Source organism: Ambystoma mexicanum, chromosome 7q (genome assembly GCF_040938575.1).
Source record: "Ambystoma mexicanum isolate Mex_15411 chromosome 7q, UKY_AmexF1_1, whole genome shotgun sequence".
NCBI lineage: Eukaryota > Metazoa > Chordata > Amphibia > Caudata > Ambystomatidae > Ambystoma > Ambystoma mexicanum.
The window spans coordinates 1,103,935,280-1,103,958,897 of record NC_090941.1 but is presented as its reverse complement, the minus strand read 5'-3'; the positions used below and the strand labels follow the sequence as shown (position 1 = coordinate 1,103,958,897).

The 23,618-nt window shown below is 48.5% G+C and overlaps 1 protein-coding gene across 1 annotated transcript in view; it reads right to left on the bottom strand.

Moving 5' to 3' along the window:
* The window catches only part of LOC138528653 (F-box/WD repeat-containing protein 7-like), an 865,213-nt gene that overhangs the window by 828,811 nt on the left and 12,784 nt on the right, over window positions 1–23,618 (bottom strand). The window lies entirely within an intron of this gene.

Here is a 23,618-nt window from a genome sequence, read left to right as displayed (position 1 = left end):
CTGGCGGTACAAATAAGCCAGTTTGGTGTGCCTTAAATTAGGGAAAGTAGTGGACATGTCCCATTTGAGTCGAAGAAAGAGAAGCCTATTTCCTCAAACCTCGGATTCTCAAAAACGTTTATACCTCCTGACAGCCAGGAACACAAAAGAAATGGGATCCTCATATGGGGTCGTTTTAGCGGAAAGGTCAAAAGAAAAGACTCTGGAACCTAGAGATAAAGGAACTGGGTGGGGGGGTGAGGTAGAAACTTAGAAATTTCCCAGTTTTAATCGATTAATTCTTGTTCTATAGCAGCAGACAACGAAGTTATGACGCAGACTCATATTGGCAAACGTTATACTCTTGTACATTTGTTGAAAGTAAAATGTCCTTACCTTTGCAAGGAAATAAAATAGTTTTTTAAAAATTTAAAAAAAAGGGCAGTGGGGAGGGTGGTGGAATAATAATTTATAGTTTGAAAATCGGAGGCAACTTACACAACAACGGATGACATTAACCCTGAATGAAAATTTGGTTTTATGCATTGTGTTAACAAAAGTTTAACGATTATATGCTGTTATTGATTATGCCTCTATTGAAAAATAAAAATGGTTAAAAAAAAAAACTCATTAGGGAGTCTGTCGGCTCCCTGGGCCTTGCAGGAGGGTAGCTGCTCAACTACTGCTCCAAGTTCTTCCAATGTGATTGGGGCATCTAGGTTCCCTCTCTTCTGCATGCCTATATCCTCTAGTGTTTCCACTATCTCACTCAATTTCCCCCCCCCACCTTCCCCGTCTCCATACAATTGCTGGTAGAATGCAAGGAACCCGTTATTCACTCCCTTTTGGGTGTCTAGTATTTGACCATTCTTCCCGTTTATTGCTCTGATGGCTAGTCTGGGCGACTCCTTTCTATATAACCATGCCAGCAATCTTCCTGGCTTTTCCCCAACCGCATGTTGCCTTTCCGTATACTTCTTATAGTTTAAGTTACACAGCCTCTCCCAGTGCCCCCCACACCCCTGCTATAATTTATGTATAGCTTCGGCGGGGTCTGGGGAGCTATCTCCCTTATTCATGATGATCGCTTCTAGTTCCGCTTCGGCTTTTTGTAGTTCCTAGATTATTCCACCCTGGAGCCCTTTGGATTTTGCTATAGCGGACCCCCTCGTCACCACCTTAAAAGCCTCCCACAGAGTGCCTGCCGAGTCTACGCTTCCGGTGTTCTTTTCTAAAGATTCTATAAGGTCCTACCTTGGGTCCTCTATGAACACGGTCTTTCAGTGCCTCAGCTATAAGCCGCCATGTGGGGATCTTTGCTCTGGGGGGGCAGATGTTGCCATGATATGATCAATGGGGACCCTCGCTTTGTATTCTGACAGCACCATCTCTACAGTCATCTCAGCAGAAACAAACATGTAATCTAGCCTTGTGTACAAGTTTTGTGGTGCCGCATAGCGCAAGTAATGTGTCTTGTGGGTGGAGCAATCTCCACATATCTTCTAGTTGAAATTCACCCATCAGGTGTCTCAAGGTTTTGGCAGCTGGGTGGGTTTGCTTTGCTTCTCATCCGATCTATCCATCCTGGAGTCCAACGTACAGCTAAAGTTACCTCTCCATAGGACTACTCCTCCCAGGTACGGGCAGACTTTGCCATACAGGGTCTTTAAATAGGCCACAGTATCTTGGTTGGGGGCATATGTATTGATAATGCACACCTCTTTATTTTCGATCAACCCCCTAATCGCCACTATCCTCCCGTCTGAGTCCGCTGTGGACTGTATTAGCTGAAAAGGTACATGCGGGGCAATCCAGGTAGTTCCCGCCCTAGCGAATGCCGAATATGTTGCCCCAATTGTGGTCCCCTTCCATTTTCCCTGTATCACCTCCTGTTTGTCCTTTGTGGGGTGGGTTTCTTGTAGCAGAGCTGTATCTACCTTCTGCCTCCTCAAGTACATCATAATCATGTTCCTCTTTAAAATAACTATTAATACTCCTGCTGGTTCCCCCTCAGTAGAGGGACAAGACAAGGTTGTCCCCTCTTGGCAAATACTCTTCGCGCTATCGCTGGAACCGCTTGCCCAAATGCTTCGAGCAGACGCCGGTGTAGAGGGGATGCGAGTAAACAGCAGAGAGTATAAGCTGGCCCTGTACACAGACGACATCCTGCTCCATGTAATAAACCCGATGTCAACAATCCCCCCCAAGCGATCCGCCCGATAGAAGAATATAGCGCACTCTCAGGCTTCAAAATAAGCAGAACCAAATCTATCCTCTTCCCGCTCCACGAACCCTCCCCAGACCAGCAAATAGAAATCGAGCACCTAGGGCTAATCATTGGAGACACAACACTGAGATACTTGGGGATCTAACAAGAGATCTCGAATACCTGTACGAAGCAAACTTTCCCCAACTCCGACATCCTTAAAGCAGATCTCACAAAATGGAAATCACTTAAAATCTCCTGGATGGGACGTCTAAATGCTATTAAGATGGTGAGCCCCCCACGCTTCCTATACCCCTTCCAGGTCCTGCCCATCACAATCCCGGACCAATTATTCAAACAAGTTAAGAAGGTCATATCAGAATTCCTATGGAAAGGAAAGAAACCCAGGATACCCTATGAAACCCTGATACTACCGAAGGAGCAGGGAGGAGTGGGCCTTCCGGATATAGAGCGATATTACCAGACGACAACTCAGAATCCTGATCCCACACCTGCGTGACAGAAAGGACCTGCAATGGGTTCAGTTGGACAATGATAATCTCACCCCCGCTACTCTCGCAAAATGGCCATGGGTCCCCAGACCCAAACTTATAAGAAGACTGCGCAACCACCCAATACTGGGGACATTGTGCAACATATGGAAGGAAGGGAAAGGAATGTCTGGAGTTACCACATGGCCGCCTCCTCTGAGCCATCTCTGGTCCCAGGGGATCACAGAGGAAATCCCTGAACACGCCAGATATCAAGCCTGGTTCGATGCTGGACTTGAGAGTCGGCCAGTTGTGGAGAAACAGAAAATTCATATCAGTTACAGAACTAGAGGAAGTTCTTCAACTACACCCGATTCCGATTCTCCTGTACCTGCGATTGAAAGGTGTATTATCCAAGAGGGAGTGGAAGGCCAAAACGCAGAGAGGGCTCACGCCTTTCGAGACAATTCTGGACACGACCAACACAGAGTTCTGATAGCACGCATGTACAGCGCTCTGATATGTAAGGAACAAACCTCAAGTCCCCGCCTTAAAGAGAGATGGAAAAAAGATTTCGGCAGAGAATTTGATCAGCAGGCTTGGGACAGAATTTGCAAAACACCATCCAGAATATCAATTGCAGCCCAGTACAAGCTGCATGCAATAAAGCTACTCCACAGATGACAGTATGACCCATGCAGGCTTTCCAAAATGTTCCATACCTCCAGCAGGGGTGCTGGCGACAATGCGGCATGGAAGCCGACTACTGGCACATGTGGTGGGACTGCCCAAAGGTTTACATCTACTGGCAAGAAGTCCTGGGATGGATCAAGCAGTTAGATGGCATAGAAAGGGTACCATCCCCCCCTTCTCATCCACTTTGGTCTCAAAGAGGAGGACGATGAACTGACTAGAGTTAAACGATTGGCATCCCCCCTGCTATTGGCGGCGAGAGCGGGCCTGGTCATCAAATGGAAATCTCCACACCTTCCAGTTAAAAAAGACTGGATACAGATCGCAACAAACATCTACACAATGGAAAGAATTACGGCAGCCCTCCACGACAAGGCTGCACGACACGAAGAGGCCTGGTGCGACTTCGCCAGTCACTACATTGCTGGTTCAGCTGCAAACAACCCGACGCACCAAGGGAGTTAGAAAATACTCTGCCTTAGCACGAACTGAGCATCCCATGACACGCCGCCAGTTCAACATGCCTGTCACAAACTTAAACTCAATAATCCTCAACTCAAATGACGATCAGTGATTAACGTCACGTCGCCCACTACAAATTGCCACAACAAACGCCAAGGAACTGGAAGACTAATGAGCACTGTTAAGGGGGATAGGGGGACATAAGGGTTTGAAACGTCCTGCCATTAGGTTGAGACAAGTATTTGATGTTAAAATGTTGTTCAGGTGGAACAAATTTGTTTCTTAACGTAACCATGCGAGTATAACATGCACCCACCTGTATGCTCAGTCCTGATGTTTAAAAAACAATAACATTTCAATTAAAAAAAAATTAATAACTATTGAGCCCTCTAACATTCCAGGTCATTATCTTGAGGTCTCCCATTTTCAGCCGTACCTTATCACACCTCTATCCCTTCTCATCATTCGTGTCACGCGCAATAGCGCATGGTGTGTAAGCTCGTTCCCCAACTAATTCCATTGCAAACTCCCCTCCCTCCCGCCTCCCATCCCGTCCCAGCTGTTGCCCAGCTACATCCCTGGATCTCGGGCATCTCCTGGCTACACCGGTGCTAGGAGCCCAGCAGGGGGTTACCGCACCATCGGTAACCCGACTAACCTATCTAATGGGGTATGAATTCGGGTTCTCTTTATCTCCCACTTTTTGCTGTTACAACTCTGCCCGTCGTTGCCTTGCATTCTAACTCTATAATCAAGTCCCAATGTCACAGTTTATACAGCGCCTCAGCTTCTGGAACCATTTTCACATTACTCCATACTGCTCTCCTTCTGATCATCTGCTCCCGTCGGACAGTTCCGTGCGTCCAGCCACTCCGTCGCTTCTTCTGGGGTCTCAAAATAAAATGCTTGGTTCCTAAGGACCACCTTCAGCTTTGCCGGGTACATCACAAGGCTGGCCCCATTTCCATTACCTGCGGCGTCTCTCAGGGTTCCTGTGTCTCTCCCACCCTGTACACCATCTTCACGAAGCCCCTTTGACGATCTCGACGGTCTGGATATCACCTACACTAACTATGCAGATGATACCCAGATCCTCATACCGCTGACGGGAGATTACAAGGATTTGTCCTTGGTGAACAGGGTGTACCTCATCATTCAGGCATGGATGGCCTCACATGGTCTATGCCTGAATGATGACAAGACTGAGCTCATCATCCTTGGCACTACCCCTAACATTAACAAGTTTGGCCACATTTACTCTAGCTTCTCTAGCGACAGAAATACCATTGAGGTAGCCAAGGAAGTAAAAATGCTAGGCTTCTACTTAGATTCCACCCTCTCCTTCAAAAAACAGGTTGGCTCCCTGGCCTCTTCTACTTCCTACACGTGTAAACTAGTCAGAGCAGCTAAACCCTTCCTCTCTTCCAACAGCTGTACGACCCTTGCCAGAGCCCTGATCTTATCCAAGTTAGATTATTCTAACGCCCTCATATCCAACTTAAGAAGAGCTCACAACTGGCTTTCAACCAAAGACAAAAAAAATAAATAAATAAATAAATAATCGCTCTAAAAGTTGCATCACTTACCCACAAATGCCTCAATAACAGTGCTCCATGCTACCTCACCGACAGATTCATCAGATTTTCCTCCAACCAACTCACTAGAACATCCAATTCCAACACCCTTGTAGTGCCCAGATACAAACACTCTAAAACCAGAGGCACAAGCTTTCAAGTACAAGCTGCACAACACTGGAACTACCTCCCGTCCTCCTTAAGAGCCACCCAACCTTAACCTACTCTTCAGGCGCAACTACATCCAATGGATGAAGGAAAGTGACATCTAACTTTCCAAACCCACCATGCCTCTCACCAGTTAACTCACAGCACATTACCTAGCCTTGATTACACGTGTTACATTAACATTCCACCCTGAACCCTGTACATATGACCCTCACGCTCTGTATATATTATATAATTAACAGTATATATGTCCCTCTGTACGTATATGTAAACTCCTCATTGTATATTAAGCCGCCTTACTTTATTTCCTGTATTTTCTTATTGTATATTATTGTTAATGTATAGCAATGTAACCAAGCTGGGAATATTTGTTTTGCCTTTCTGCGCCCCGATACCCCTGGGTCTGGTGCGCACTACAAATATTAAAACAAACATGTATTTGGAGCCCGCATCGCGCAGTCTCCTCTTCACTGCTCCAAAGTTCAGTCGCTGTCTCTGCACCTGGAGTGTGTAGTCCGGGTATGCGGTGATAGACGCGGAAGCCCTTTGTATTGTACCTCCTTTGCGGAAGCGTTCCAGAATCTTTTCTCTGTCGCGATAGTTTAGTATCTTGGCAATGATCGGTCTTGGGAGGGTGTGCCGGGGGGGGGCCCTTCTTGTCAGAGCCCTATGCGCCCTTTCCACCGCAAATCATTGGGTGAGTGCCCCTCCTATAACTTGCAACAGCATGGCCTCAATATACTCCGTGGGGTTCAATCCTTCCTGCCCCTCCGGGAGTCCCACCATACGTACACTGTTTCTCTGTGCGCGTCCTTCGGCTTCCTCAGCTCTGTTCTCCAGGTTGGTCACTTGTCGCAATGCGTGGATCTTCGAGGCATGCGATGCGCTGGTAGCTGTGTTCGGTTTCACTTTTCTCCAGCTCGCTTGTTCGTTCCACAATTGTCCTTACATCCGGCCTTAGTAGGTTAATGTCCACTTGTACTGCATATTTTTAAAGACGCTTTCAGTGTGGTCATTGCAGCCTCCAGTTTTGTTTCCCATGTCTTTTTCAAATCTGCGATGGCCTCTAGTATCTGCTGATCAACACGTGCTGGGGATGTCTCTGCCTGAGCACTCCTCTCTTTGTTCCTGGCCTCCTCCACTGTTTGTGGTGTGTTGGTTGAAGTCCTCGATTGTGAATTGCTTAACCTTTAAGCGTGTGAGCTGTGACTTGTTCATTATTTGCTTGTCTTTTGGAGCAGGTTCTGCCTGCTTTCTCTGGTCCTTTCCATGTGAGGTGAGGAGGTGTGCGCTTATGTGCCTTTCATTGATGTCCAACCTGACCAGGTTTAGCACTGGCACCCGCGTTTGCTCACAGGGTGATTTTTACTGATGCTATGGCTCTTAATCCGCTTTTCTTGACAAAACAACTCCCTGTTGTGAAACCTTTCACTTGATACTCGGGGTGGGTTCTAGAGCCATTTGATTTTTTGGTCATGTGTTTAGTAGTTTTCCCTGGATGGAGGCGTGTTAGCCTCTTGGTGTAATCTTTGTAGATGAATCTGACATTTTCTACTCGCATGATCCACCTGCAGCCAACTTGATTCGTCAGAGGTGGGTTCTTGTGTTTACACCTGCGGCCAACCTGATTCCACAGAGGTGGGTTCTTGTGTTTCCACCTGCGACCAACCTGATTCCTCCGAGGTGGGTTATTGCGTTGCAGTTCGAAATGGTCGTGCCAAGGTGACCAATGTTTGTGCTTACGCCCTCCTGCCCAGTGCTAGGTTCTGATTGGGGGCTACTCACTGTATTGTCCTGGGTCCGGGGTGTTACAGCTGCCTTAACAGGTCCAGCTGACATCCATTTCGCTCGGAATAGTCCTCCTCGATGAGGGTCTCCGCAGGGGCAATGCGATCACGCCATGTAATGGGTGCCAGTCCGCGCGTGCACAGCCTCTAACGTTGTCAGATAGTTCGTGCTGCGCATCCATGCGCCGGGGCCCAAGGCCGCTTCTGTGTGTGTACGCTCTTGATTCCACCCTGTGTGCAAACCGGGACCGGCGCATGTTCACGTCTAGCAAGTGCTTGCTTCAGTGTGCGTCTGGGCTCTTTTTGTAACGCTCACCTGATTCCCACAGAGACGCTGACCCGAACTGGACTGCTACCGTTTCTTCTATCGTGAGGCGCAGGGCCCGGAAGATGCTCTGGACGGGGCCTCCGAATTTGGATTGCCTGGCTTGTAGAGTAAGTTTTCTGCAGGTGGAAGAAAGGGGATTGATTACCAGCTGGGGTGGATATGTGTTCCCACCAATCTCCCGTTTCTCACTCTTCTTGACCCCCAACTTGGTTTCTGCGAGCTCTCACCTTAGGTATTGTAAAGATGAGCTCTCCATCCTGCTTCAGGTGCAGGGGTGCGTAGAATCCAGTTACGTCACTAGATGGGAAATAGTTGCGGACACTGTCCTTCGTTTCTCCTACGGTAGCCGTAAGTATGAGTGTCTTTTCTCCACAGGAGCCGGGGCCCAGAAACCTAAAGCTGGTAAGTCTCTTGGTGAGTATTTGTTCTCCGTGCTTAGTTAGTGCTCACCATGTATTCCTCTTATGCAGGTGCTGGGATGTAGCTGGCGTTGTAGCCGCGGTGGAGGAAGGTTAGTGAAAGAAAAGCGACTGCTTACTTCTAATGACTGTCTTTTTCTGTTTTTTCAGGTGCCGAGATGCTGCCGGCGTCGTGGCCGCGGTGGAGTTCGGCGAGGCCACGCGGCTGCGAGCGTTTGAGAGCGCTGCTAATCTTGTACCTTTCCTTTGCAGGATCGTCAGAGGTAGGATTGCTGAGGCCGGATTCCGTTAAGTAATTTCTAATGCTCGCCTTCTCTTTTTTTGTCTGTTTGCAGGTGTTCCTGGTGCTGGCGGGCGTGTCAGGAGCCAGGATGCAGGAGCCGACTCGGTGAGCGTCCTGCTGCTGATGCAGAATAACGCGAAGCACGTGTATTCCATCGGGCGTGGTGTAAATAGCAGAGAAGTGCTTCAGGTGTGTGTTCTTCCACCGGCCCCACCCAGGTAAGAAAAGAGTTCCTGAATAGAGGAAATAGTTCCTCCCAGCCCTGATGGCTGGGGACTTCAGCCAGACTGGATTGTTCTGGGTAAGTATGCAGCATGGTCTGCCTCAGGTAAGTCCACCCAAGCATTATTACACTGTTTATCAATATGAGCCCGGCGCCTATGGCGTCGGGACTGAAGTCCTTTATGAGCCTGGCGCCAAAGGCGCCAGGACACGGTCCAAAGGGCCCCTGTAGGGGTCTGCTGGGTCCGGAGATGTGGAAGAAGGGTCTGCTTCCGGGGGCGCTGGGCCAGTCGTGGCTCCTCGGGAGTAGTGCTCATGACACTTCTGCTGGGCCCTTTCCAGTGTCGGATTTCCTGGTTACCTACCAGGGGCTTCGCCGCTTCTCACTAGCAGTGTACGGTCATCCGAGCCCTTGGTTAGCCAGGGCTGCCATTTTGTCCAGGCGTCCTCTGAAGTTGCACACTTCAGTTTTCAGCAGATATCTTCCTTTGCTTTACACGTTTAAGGTTCCAGCCTCGACCATCACGTGCTGCCTGCTTTCCCAGTGTTCCTTCTTTTGGGATGAATAAAACTTGGCTTTGACAGCGGGCTGTCTCAGGATGAGTATCAGATTTGCGGGAGCTCCGGAGCAGCCCAGCCTCTCACATGGCTAGTTAACCACGCCCCCACAGATTGCCCTGTATGGTTGTTATGCATCTCCTCAACCGCATATGCAGTGCTTCCGTCGATGACACTCATGGAACGCTACCTTTGCGTCGGCCACTCATGCACTGGGCGGTCTCGTCCGTTTCATACAGCTGTGTATTCACCCATACACCGGCCACCATTAAAGACTCGCACTTACATCCTCTGGAGCCTCAAGTCAGCCGGGTCTGCTCTGCATTCAGTTTGCAGCCCTCCTTAGACACCGTATATCGGGTCTGCTCTTCGTTCCTATGCACCTTCAATAGTGTTCCGTATGCGGCCGAACCCAGGATTACTCCCTGCAGGGTGGGGGCAGCACTGGTGGACTCCGGAGCTCAGCTGGACGTGTTCACGGGTCGGGGCACCCAGTTTTGCCCGCTCCGTACACGCTTCTAGTCAACCCTTCACCGTCTGTGTAGTCCCTTGCTGGTATTCATCCAGTGGTCCACGACATGCTTCACTCTGCCGATGCCCATTGCAGGGATCCTGTCTGTCTCGAGGTCATAACCACTCCAGTAACGTCATTGCAAATTGCCTGTCCCACGGCCATCATCGATCCAGTGGCAACAGTCAGGTCCTGAATCAGTATCAAATCGGTCCTTGATGGACTGTTGGCATCACCTCTCCGTGCCACCAGGGAATCGCCAAGAGTATCCCCCAGATCCTTTGTTCTCATATGGCGGCCATTTTGCTGCGACTGTTTTCAGGACCTCGATTACTCTCTTTTGAACATAACTTTTTCCATAGTTGTCGGAATTTCCTCTGAAGTTGTGCGTTGCATACAGCATCCATTCATACAGGTTTGTGTCCCATTAAGTGTTCTGCATGCATCTCTCAAATGGTGAGCATCTCAGGATTGTGTCCGGATCAGCAGGAGCTACAGAGATTCCCAATTTATCTGGAATGGGGAATGGGTTGGTAAATGGGGCCTTACCGGTCCCTCCAAGGTCGGAATGGACCGGTAAGTCCCCATTGAACCAAACCGGAGTCAGTACCGCTATGGGAGGCAGTCATGGCACAAACTACCACCATACCCGGAATGAGGGCCGATGTGTTAGTGATAGTATGCGTGTTAGTAAATGTGTAGAAACATTCCCCTTAAAAGACAACACTGTATTGAGTACTGCTAAAATACACGTAAAGGGGCATTTACCCCGATTTGGACTGCCTCACGCTGTCTGGAGCGACAATGGTGTCTATTTTGGTAATACCACAATGAATTAGTGAGTAAAGCATTAGGCACACGGCACAAATTCCATGCAATTTATCATCCTCAAGCAATACGATTGGTAGAGAGAACCAACTGCACTTTGAAGAATAAGCGGTCCAAGATATGTGCTAGAAGTGCCCTCGGATGGGTAGACACACTCAGTAGCATTATACTCCATGAGAACTGTTATGCACTCAGGTGTTGCATTGTCTCCTTACAAAGTAGGGATGGACCGCCCAACAAATGTATGGGGCGTGCCAAATCCAAAGATACTAAAACATGTGCCATATTCGCTGTTAAAGGACTACTGTAAAGAGTTGCACCTGTCCATTCCCTGCAAAACGGTTGCAGATTGTCTACGAACACCATCTGGGCAGTTGACTGGGTCTTTACAAAATAACTTTTAGGGAGCATCAGGACTGCAGCACAGGTGTAAAGAGCTGGTGCAGGTATTGCTCACCACTCAGCTGGCTGTGAAATGTCATGGCCGCGAGTATTGGGTCCACGCTTCACATATAAAGCAAGCACCATCTTCTCTGTTACCCATACCATTGCCTGCCATGCCTGGTGCTGAAAGCACCCCTTCTGCTGAGACATTTGACACTAACATTGTTGCCCCTAGCCCCAAAGACATTGCGAGAATAGTAGAGGGGCCAAGGTACAATCTACGACCAAGGAAACTATAAGGAATCCCTTTCCGCAATGGACAACTGCCAGGCGGTAAAGACTGCCTACTTTAATGGACTATTTATGGGTGCAGTAGCACAAAGAAACACACCACGGAGCAATTAAGCCCAGTGAGACATGTTAGAATTTCTTTTTGCCGTTTTGTTTTGCTCCATACACAAGGTATGCCAACCCATGAGCGTATGGCCATTTCACTCCAGAGAGGATCTGTGCAGCTCTATGCTTCCGTCAGAGAAACAAAATAGAAAATCATATTGTTCTAAGGGGGTTGTATATTCAGTACTGTTAGGATTAATTATTTGTGTGTTACAGGGCTCGAAATTAAGAATGGATAAGCAGGAGCTAAAAGCAGCTCCTGGTTATTCAGCATTAACTAGGGACCAGGAGCTACCATTGGGGAACGAGGAGCTAGTAAACAGCGTTCCACAAGTCTAACCTGCCCACGAGATATTTATATGGCCATTATATATGACCATGTGTGCTGTAACTGTATTGATGCGTCCAAATGTTTATGTATTGATTATCCCAAATGCACAGTTAAATTCACATAGGGGTGTTGGTTTGCCATCAGTTGGTCAGGGGAGCCAAAAGTAGCTCCTGGTAGTGGTTACATTCAAGCTAACAGGCTCTTGTAGGCTACAAGCAAGAGCTCCCTGCTCCCTTCAATTTAGAACCCTCGGTTAGGTCCAGAGCTAATTTAAACAGTTTTAGTGGGATGGGATCAAGGGGCAAAGCGGAGAGGGCGCTAGAGAGCCAGCCAAGATGGCCGCTTCCTGAGAGAGCTCCGTAGGGCTCTAATGAATCCTGTAACATCGATGCTCCTGTGATGGTTGGAATGACCCATCCTACGGCTGTGCACCTTCACGAAGCTCCACTGATCATTTTGACATAAATCTCGATTCAGACGCCTGCCTACAGCCCGAGACACTCGCTCGCAAATCTGAGGCCTGCCGGCTGACGGATTGGGCGGTGCGGCCCCTGCGTGTGTGCGGAGCGGTGGAGGCGGGCACTTGGCGGAGGTCTCGGCGGCGGGACCAGGAGCAGCGCTGCACAGGCCGAGCGGACGTGTGCGTGCTGGCACCCGCGAGATGAGGAGGTCTCCGTCCCACACGGCGGCCTGTCGTGAGGACGGTGGAGCGACGAGCCGAGGTGCCAGAGTCCCGAGACAACCCAGGTAGGAGCGGACTGCAACGCGGGCGGGCTCGACGCGGCCGCTGGGTGGGCCCGCCTGTCCCGCCGCGGCTTAATCTGCGCGGCCCCCGCCAACGGCTGGCCGCGCTGTGGCGCAGGCCTGATGTGCAGCACGGAGGAGCTAACCACATGCTTTCTAGAGGTCTGAGGCGTGGCGCCCGTCCCAGCGGAGCCTCCCACGACACCCATCCGTTCAGCCGCGGATGCGGAGGGGTCTGGTCCGGTTGACCGGATATCTGAAAGCGAGTAAACCCCAGCGGCATTGATCCTGGGCATAAGAAGATGTAACCCGTGATAGCTGGGCCCGACGCTCTGATACAAGCCGCTGACTGCACCGTGTGCCGCAGCCCCTCGACGCAGCTCGTATAGAAGGCCTGTGGCAAACTTTGGCGGCGCGCCGTGCAGGCCCCACGCTCGGTGCACGAACTCTCCACATCAGGCACCAAAGGCACCGTGCTAACATCCGGACTAAGACAGCCACAACCCAGCGCGGACACTCTCCCCGAGCTACCATGGGGAAGGTAGATAGGAATCAGAAGAAACTGACTTTCGAAGCCAGCTCACAGGCCAAGCCCACGACCAGCAGCGGACCCAACTCCCCGCCACCTGACATGATGTCAACCGAGGGCCAGGGCCCACATTTTGATATAAGGGAGATTTTGATGGACCTGAAGGCCGGTATCAGCGGCCTAGGATGCAAGTTGGACACCCTATCGTCGAAGGTCGACCAGCTTCAACACAGGCTAGATAAACAAGCCGATCGACTCGACAATGTTGAACAACGCGTGTCCGACCTGGATGATGGATCAGCGGCACTGACATCTCATGTCTCTGTGCTCAAAACCCAGATGAAGGTGGTGTGCGCCAAGAATGAGGATTTGGAGGGTCGCTCCCGCAGGAACAACATCAGGATGATAGGGGTGAGGGAGCGACAAATCCCAGGTAAAATGGAAGACTTTGTGGAACAGATCTGCATAGCTCTCTTCGGCAGAGAAACGCTGTCTCAGCCTTTTGTGGTAGAAAGAGCACACAGAATCCCGAACACTAGGCCGGCGCCCGGCGCGCACCCCAGACCAATCATTGCAAGACTTTTAAACTACAAGGATCGCGACGCCATGCTCAGGGCTGCCAGAGATAAGGGGAAACTGCAATACGACGGCGACTCCATTCAAGTCTTCCCAGACTTCTCACAGGCAGTGCAAACGCAGAGAAGATCCTTTACGGCAGTCAAGCGACGCCTGCAGGACAATCAGATCCTTTATTCCATGCTATACTCAGCGAAACTGCAGATCCAACATGAGGGGAAGGCCCAATTCTTCAATTCCCCCGAAGAAGCCAATGACTACCTAGACCAGAATGGCTGCAGACATGGCGGGAACAATCCGAGACCCCGTCGAGAAGAGCGAGCGAGGGGGGACCCTCCGTAACCTACAATCACAGCAATTGGAAGTCGTGACCTGCGCACCGTCTGCTTCTATGATCAATATACATCGCAGGAACGAAATTACGTCGCCATAGGAAGCCCGGCACCCTCTTGGTGGGCTACCAGTGCCCCTAGCGCGGCTATGCTTGCAACTCTGTTCTACATGGGGGGGATTACTGTGGACCAGTTGGGGGTTGCCCACACATGGGAGGGACTCGGGCCGGACGTGGCCGCTTTACTCACCCCGCTCTCGTCTCACAACGTTGTTATATAACTTTGATAACCTGGAAGCCAAACACTCTAGCCACTCCACTACCTCAAGGCACCACTCTCGCTCTCTCGCCTTGACAGGCGTGAATTCACCCAGCTTTCGAAATGCCAGCCATAACATTTAAAATAGCCACCTGGAACATCCGCGGCGGCAACCAGCCGGCAAAGAACAGGAAAATCCTTCAGTGTCTCCGTAGACACAAGGTTAACATCGCCATTCTTCAGGAAACCCATCTCCTGCCGGCATCGGAATCACAGTGGGCCAAGTCCTGGGGTTGTCACAGGTACTTTTCATCGTACTCGTCCTTTGCCAGAGGGGTCGCCATCCTGATTGATAGGAGAACTAACTTCAGTCTCATTGAATCGGTGAAGGACACTGTAGGCAGGGGCCTGCTGGTGAGGGGAATAATTGCAGGAAAGGAAGTGGTGATTGTAAATTCCTACGCTCCCAACACTGATGGACCCGACAACTTTAACTGGGTGATGTCCCAACTAGGGAAGTCCAACGCAGAAACAATCATATGGGGTGCAGACCTTAACACACCGATTAACCCTATCCTAGACAGATTGCATAACACCACTGGACATCGATCCAAAGCCAGTGGTCAAGTTTGTGAGATATGTCAAGCGTTCGACCTATCTGACACATGGCGGCATCACAATCGTGATGCGAGGGACTTTACATTCTACTCGCCCGTTCACAACACCAGCTCCAGGATAGATTACATCATGGCCTCTACCCACTGTCCGTTTGCCTGGGGATCTAGCCAAATTCTACCGCGCACGCTATCCGACCACTCAATGGTCACACTTGACGTCTCCATGGTAGGCGCATCAGTCCCCGGATTGAACTGGAGATTCAAGCCGGGTGCGCTTTCAGACAAAGTTTTTGCTGATGAACTGCGCGAGGAAATAATATCCTTCATTGAGAGGAATCAAGGCTCAGTCAAGGCGACCAGCATCATTTGGGAAACGCTGAAATGCTTTGTGCGCGGTATTTGTTTGGGTAAGGAAAATGGTGTACTGAAGCTGATCCGTAGTGAACTCTCAGACAGCGAAACCCGTCTGAAGGATCTTGAGAGGAAGGCCATCTCAGCTCCAAGCCCGCAAATCCAAGCAGAGCTGAAGGAGGAGCTCCAGAAGTTCAGGGAAACAGCCGAAAGAGAGCTAAAATTCCTAGGGCGAAAACACCAGATTCGACAATATGGAGAGGGTCAGAAGCCAGGAGCCCTGCTTGCCCGATTACTATTAGTGGACAAAACCCCGACCCGGGTGGAATGTGTGAAAGACGCACAAGGCCAGCGTGTCTGCGCAGAAGTGGACATCGCCAAGGCATTTCGAGACTTCCATCAGGACCTGTACAGCTCTAGAGGCAATTCGGACTCTGAATCTTTGCAAGCATACCTAGACGACACCGAGCTGTACTGGGTGGAGGCAGACCTACGAGAACCTCTCAACGCCCCGATAACAACAGAAGAAATACTGGAAGCAATAAAGTCCCTCCTGAGTTCCAAGGCACCAGGTCCGGACGGTCTTACCGGAGAGTTTTACAAGGCCTACGCAACTTCCCTCGCCCCTCTCTTGTTACGCGTATATGAAGAATCCATTGAAAGCGGATGCCTTCCCCCAACACTACGGGAAGCCAATATTATTCTCCTACACAAAGCCGGCAGACCCGCTGACGAATGTGCATCCTATAGAGCAATCTCTTTGATCAACCTAGACAATAAAATCCTGGCCAAAATTCTTGCCTCCAGGCTCCTCCCCCTTATGCCAGCTCTAGTGATTGGTGACCAAGCTGGATTTGTCCCAGGGCGCAGCACCACCTATGGCATCAGGCGTCTGTTTGGCGTCATGGAGGCCCTGGACCCATCGCACCAGGCAATAGCGGTGCTTCTTGACGCCGAGAAGGCGTTTGACTCTGTGGAATGGCCATTCATGCTAGCAACGCTCAGACAAATGGGTTTTGGCAACTTCTTTATTAAATTGGTGTCATTATTGTACAACAGCCCCAAATCCTATATTACACTAGGGAACACCAGATCCACATGCATCTCACTTGAACGCGGAACGAGGCAAGGATGCCCACTTTCGGCTCTGATCTTTGCTCTTATCATGGAACCCCTGGCTTCCAGACTACGCGAATTCCAAATACACAGAGGCCTCAAATTAGGTCCACACAAATTGATTGTCTCTCTCTATGCTGACGATGTTATATTATTTGTCGGCAATCCCCAGGAGAACCTTAACCCAGTTATGCGGGAGGTATTAAGATTTGGGCAAATGTCGGGACTGAAAATCAACCACTCTAAATCTGTGATATTCGCCCTGACCCCTCACACGGTGCACTTCGTTGACGACCATGGCTTTAAATGGGAGAATTCAGGGGTACGCTACCTAGGTATACTCATGTCTCGTAACCATCACGAGATATATAAAGACAACTATGTCTCCACGCTCACCTCCATTCAGGAACGGGTGCACAGGTGGAAAACGCTCCCACTAACACTGTGGGGTATGACCTCCCTTACGAAGATGGTTATACTCCCCAAACTTCTATACCTGTTTACCAATATCCCGCTATCCTTCCTCCTGAAAATCAAGACTGCAGTCCTGGAACTGCTATGGGCCGGTAAACCGGCGCGCGTGGCCTACGACACCCTGGTTCTGCCGACGTCAAAAGGAGGCCTTGCGCTCCCGGACATCGAGAACTACTATTGGGCATCCCAGGCACAGTTTCTAAGCCACTGGTACACGATCCACTTTGTGTGCCCTCATGTGCAGGTGGAGCGTGCTCTAGCCTCTCCCACTCTGCTCAGTGCCGTTATCATTAGTCAAATCCCAGTTCCGTACAACACTCTAAATACAGTCCTCTCTACGTACGCGGTCTGGAAGAAAATGGCTGCCAAGTATGGGGTGACCGTGAGATATTCCTCTCTGCTACCGATCAGGTTCATCCCGGGTGTTCCCCTCACGAATGAGAAAGTATTTTTAATATGGGCCGACAAGCTTAACATCCACTCCTTCGGTGATGTCTTCCCGGGCGGCACCTTCCTAACGCCTCAGATGGCCAAAGATAGGGGCGGTGCCACCTCTTTAGACATTTTTCTTTATTTCAGACTGCGCTACACCCTACAAAAAATACTGCCCTCCTTTCCTGCACAACCTCCCACATGGGAGTTGCTGCACAATACCACCCAGGCTGGGGGAGAGGGGAGGTTGGTCTCGGCACTTTACCGATCCCTGGTAGCAGACACCGGATTACCCAATGCCAGAACTCAACAAAGATGGGAATCGGACCTCCAGATGACGATAGAGTCTGGAGATTGGTCCTACATTCTATACCAAACCCAGAAAGTCGCGGTGAACACACAATATAAATTGATACACTTTAACTAAGTGCACCAGACATATTACACCCCTGCCAAGAAACACCGTCATCACCCTGAAGTATCGGCCCAATGTGACCGTTGCACAGCGACACATGCCGACTTTTTCCACTTGGCATGGGAATGCCCCAGAATCCAGCGGTTCTGGACCTCAGTCCTACAGATCGTCGCCGAGATTATTGGATAACAAGTAGCCCCATTACCGTTGGCGGCCCTCCTCGGCCTCACAAAATACCTGCGCCCTGCATCCCGCAGACTGGCAGCGCTCCTCCTGGTGTTGGCCCGTAGGCGGATAGCTATGGCCTGGAGTCGGGGCCCCCTACCCAAAATTGAAGATTGGAAAAAAGACATTACCTACTGCCAGGATGTAGAGAGTGAATTTATAAGAACCCTACCACTGCATGCTCGACCCCCCCGACATCTGGGGGCCGTATATTACATATCTGCTAAACAGTGCAGCTCCTTCCACTACTGAGAGCTCCTGATTCCGAAACAGAACTGTGAAGTTGAGAGACACTTTAGATGTGTGCCTAAATGATGATTGACAATTAACCAGGAAAGTCCTGATGCTTGTTGTTGTGGCCATGAGTGGGGTGGGGCAGCTCCGCGGTCGTAACCGGGAGCGGGAAATGTTATGTTTTCTTTTCGCTTTGCTCTATTCCCTTCTATTCCCTACCCTCTCTTCAATTCGTCCCCTTTTCTCCTTTGTTCCGCTTTGCGGCGTTAGTGCACCCTGATGGTGCACATGTGTTTTCTGTTGTTCTGTAAAATTTCAAAAATAAAGTTTTAAAAAAAAAAACAAAAAATGGGGCAAAACGGATTTAAGTTTTGCTACTATCTTGGTCACTTCCTCCCCATTTGTTAGGGTGAAAACAGAAAAACACCCCTCTACCTTTTCTTCCGATACCAGCATCGGGGTGTGCTGCTTTCGACACTTGCACTGTTTTCAAACGGTGTGATCCTGGGCAAAATCATTTGACCCAACCCAGCCATATCCTTAGGCAGTGTTGGTGGCCTGATGGGCATTACATTGCACAATTTGCTGCTACCTTGCCACCCGGTACTTCCCACAATGCTGTGGAGTCACAAAATGTGGTGCCTGTGTTCCATAGGTCTAGAGAAGAGATTTCCGACCTCTTGGGCACCCTGATGATTTTTCTGTTGGCTTTTAGGTGTCTGGGACGGCAATCATCTCAGTTTTTGCTGACTTGCAATAAGCCAGTCCACAAATGGAGGACTACATGTTAACTTGCTGGGCTCATTTGTCTCACAGATGAGACCTTACGGCACTAGTAACTGGTAGGTGCTGCATCAGGGCCTCATTGACCTGGGCAGTCCAAGAGACTGGCATCTGGGTATTTGGTTCTGCAGAATAAGATAACTAATGTTCCCAATTTGTCACAAACTCCTTGTAGCTGCTGTCTTCATCTTGGGCAGTTGCTTGTGACTGTTTTATGCCAGACACAAGCTAAATGAAACTTGATAAAAATAAAAATGACACGCACAATTGCGTCTTTATTGATGTCTTGTTGACAATATGATGGACACTGCACTATGCACCACAGACTGCTGCATGACACAGCTGCAGAGAGCCTTGAACTGAAAAAAGATTTCAGAGCTTTTTTTATGAGCTCCATTTATGCGGTACATTCATGCAGTGAACCTTTACATTTTAAAGACACGTATTACTTCAGAGGTACATAGAAATGCTGTATTCTTGCTAATTGTATGTCTTGGGGTAAAACCAACTTCTGGTGACATTTAATATAGGAGTACAAAATTGCTAATCAAATAAGTATTTGCTAATCAAATAAATCTTAATTAGCAAATTTTGCTAATTAATTTTTGAAAGCTAATGCATGCCTTGTATTTTATGTATGAACTGCCTTCCTGCAATGTGACAGACAAAACTGCGTGCCTTAAAATGTCAGCCACTTCTGTTGCAACCACAAATGCTTTCATGATGCAGAAAAATGCCATTAAGGACATTATGGCCATGGATATTAGTGACTACTGTTTCGCCACCAATTTATGTGCATATTTGAGGGTTCCTCTGTGCCAAAAGGTGGTGAAAGAACAGATGTTCAAAGGCCATTTGTGAATCTAGCAGTCACATGTGTGCGATTACTTAAATGAACAAACAGTTCTTTCAGGGCGTCGCAGGGAAAACAGGAATATGCTCAATGGGCTAATTATGTTGGCCTAGCTTGCCGATGCACATTCCAAACTGTGAAGCGACAAACCAGGTGGCTGACTGACAACCGTGTGCTAAGAATATGCCTTGTGCGCATTATGTTCACTGTGCTCCTTTTTATGGGAACCATGTGTCATGTAATCCTAATGGTCAATATGTATAAATACGAAGACTTTGTGGCAAAGCTACAGGCAAAGCGTTTGATGTCGATTATCTCTCTGTTTAAATGCATTCTGAATGAATAAACCTTTGACTGCCAAAATAGCACTGTGCCGGAATCTCATTCTTGGTTTGTGCCCACGAGTGGGCATTATAAATGGATTATTTTCCACATGGTCTGCGGGTGGAATTTTATAAGTAATACATAACCGAGATCACACCCAGGCTTGTAAAGATGTTTCAAGCAGCCTATGAACAGGGTACACTCCCACAAAGAAGGAGGTAATCTTTTTATAGTAACCAAACAAACCTCAGCCAGAGTGCGTTTCGTATAGATCCCCCCTCCCCCATCTATGGTGAACCAAGACTAAGATTGTCCCGACACTCCTGGTGAGAGACATAAAAAAGAGTGAGAGACTATAATCTTAAACCCGAATCAGACTGGGTATGCTCCGGGCAGGAACATTTCCTTGAACCATGTCATTGATAGGACTAACTCTAGGAAAGCTACATGGTGGTTTCCCATGACTCCTTTAAAGCATTCAACTCTATATGGTGGTACTGGCTATATCCTGTCTTGGAGCACTTTGGCGTGCGGGCTGGATTCCTGCTTTGGGTGAAGTTAATATACACAGCACACAAAGCCAGAGTAAGAATGGGTAAACAGCTATCAGACTAGTAGGAACTAAGAAAAACAGAACAAGCAAGGTTGCCCGCTGTCCCAATACTATGTGTCCTTGCTTTGGAACCTCTTGCAGAATTTCTGAGGAAGGAATTTGAGGTGACGAGTGTGACAGTTGATGGGACTTATCATGTTATTGCATTATGCGTGCTATATGTACAAAATGTAGAAAGTAATCTAAGCTTGTACTAGAAGTCAGGGACAATTTCACGATATGAAAACAACCCTACATCGCGATAAATCACATCTCCCGCTGAAGAGCCTAGCGAGAAGAGAGCACTTGCCAAATTTCAGGCTGATGTGCGCCATAGACACATTTTGCTATCTGGGGATCAATATATTGCACGAATTGGGGTCCTAACATGACAAGAACACACTATAGGCTTTGAAAAGCATAAAAATTTCCATGGACTTTCAAAAGAAGTTGCCCTTGTCAGTGATGTGCAGGGTGGTGTTACCCAAGATGGTTGTCCTCCCTCATCTGCTGTACCATTTTATGAAAAGTTCCTTTTGACATCCCCAGGTCATTCTTCTGCACACTAAACTCTAGGGTGGGTAAATTCATATGGGGGGGGGGGGGTGGAGGTTGGGAGAAGCAGGATTGCGTTGAAAAATTTGTGCAAGGATTACGCGGATGGCGGGGTCAAGCTGCCGCATTTTGAATTGTATTACCTGGCAGGGCAGCTGCCATTTGTAGATAGGTGTCTATCCGGTGAGGCCTCGCTGGACACAACGCTACTGCAGGCGTCAGTGAGGCTGCATCTCTTGAAGAAGGTATAGTGGCTGGATTAGAGGGTGCTGATTAATAAACCGCACATACTAAGGTTTGGCAAAAGGATCTGGCATAGGGCCTGGAAGCTGCTGGGTATACCAGAACCCCAACTCCCCGAATATACCCCTAGCCTCAGTCTACGGGAAAGAGACAAGTGACCTCCACATTTTAAGATCTCACTGGAAAAATAGAAAAGTCACAACGCTAGGTGATTTTTTTTTTTTAAAGAAGGGCCATTGATGGAGTTCCCGGAGCTAGTAGAGTAATAGGACAAACATCGTCCAATTCTTGACTTATAGAAGTATGATAAAGGCGGTAAGGGCTAGATGGCAAGGATTCCCGGAGAAATAAATGGGGCAAGTCATGCTGGAACTTGTGTATGATTTGTCTAAGGGAAGACATGGGGTGAAGACATGGAAGATTACAAAGAAACTCAAAAGTGAAATCAAAGTGGGAGGCAGACAATGTATGGAGGCCAAGTGGGCCAACGTGATGCTATACAGTAGAAGAGTGTCTAGAAATGCCAGGCTCATGCTTACACAAGTGTACATTCGCCACAGAACATATGACACCAGACAGGATATCAAGGTTCACATGCATGGGCCGCAAGTTTACCCCATTTGTGTAGATAAGGCTGAAATAATACATGTTTTGGAGCTGCCTAATGAAAAAACTGTTTTGGTCTGAGATTGCAGACAGAGTGGGATAGGGAATGGACAAGTATGCATGGAACCCAGAGTCTTTTTCATTGGGAATGTTCCCCCTTCGGCGCACATCCACACACCTCACTAGGATGATACACCTGGTCACATACTAGCAAAGGACAGGATAGCAATGGCGTGGAAGTCGGCAACTGATAGAATCCTGGTGGAGAAATCTGAAAAGATGGGGTGTGGCATCTGTATGGCACAGGGAAGTGTGCATGAAAGGTCAGCAATAATGTTACAGCCTGGAATGTGTGGATGCAAACAATGTTCGCCCCTTTGGACGAGATGCCCCTATGAGGGGTCGAAACAGGGATAAAAGATAGCAATTTTTAGAGACTTGGACACCATTAATTGGGGCTATGGGGCTCAGGCAGTGTAAGGCGTGGCACAGAAGATGGTTGGCTTTATGTTACAAAAGGTTATTTATTTATAACTACCCAGAGGTTTCTAAGCGCGGACACGGGGATCAAACATGTGATGCTCTGCGTCGTCTTCCTTCCAAGGCAAGCACGTTGTCCCGGAGCTATCCTCCCGAGCCTTTAGGAGACAGGGACAATTGCTTATTAAGCTAAGTGGAACAAGCAAGCATTGTTAGCATGTTGGGTTTTGTTTATTGTATATACTAGTAATGACAATTTTATCTTTGGCTATTATGTAATGACATCCTGCAGACTATGTACTGAACACTTGTCAAAAAGATAAAAATAAACAGATTTAAAAATAAATAAATGTGATAAAGGATGCAAGATGCAGCAGGAGCGAGAAAGAATGATAGAATGTAGACTGCAGGAGGAACCGGGAAGCGCAAGGTGCAAGTTGGGAGCATGGCTGGGAGAGTGGCACGGACTGGGAAGTGCGAGTTGTGATATGGCAGTGTGAGATCACGTGAGCATGCACATGACTGGCAGAGTGAGAGGTTTGGGAGTGTATGTTTTGATGTGAAATTTGTGAGTGAGAGGTATGCTGGAGGGTGGGATCAGGTGGGTGGATGCTTCTGGGATTGTGGAACCGATGGAGAATCACCATTACAAATGATAAATACATTTTATATTAAATTGGCATGCACATTCAGCCAAAAATGTAGAGCAAAACTAACACTGTTCTGTCAAGACAGGGACATCTGTGACTCTTCCTATTAAATTCATGCAAATGGTGAAAATAATGACAACCTGGTTCTCTTGTAACCTCACAAACTGGCTCTTTCGTGCAAACTGTCAAACGTGCACCTTCCAGTCAATAAAATTAAAAAGAAAGTGCAGCAATAATGCTGCAATACATACAATTATGTGCTGCCTAATTTGCTTTTTAATGCCACAAAATATTTCAATTTCACGCTGCAATATCCTGGAGGGTCTGAAAAGTCACCAGTTGCAAAGTAGACACTTTACAGGTCGTTTTATACAGAGATCTGCAGTGTCAGAGATTATCTAACTTTTGAACTCTTATTAATCATAAAGTTCAGGTAAGTACTACACTTAATCCCAACACACCAAGTGAGGACAAGAGAGGGATCCCTGATCCAGGTCCCACTGCCAAAAGGTAAGGTAAGAGCGACTTCATGCCCATGTGATCCTATGGAAACACGGGGGGACCACAAGAGGTATGTAGACTTACCGCATGTGGATGTTCCAGAATCTG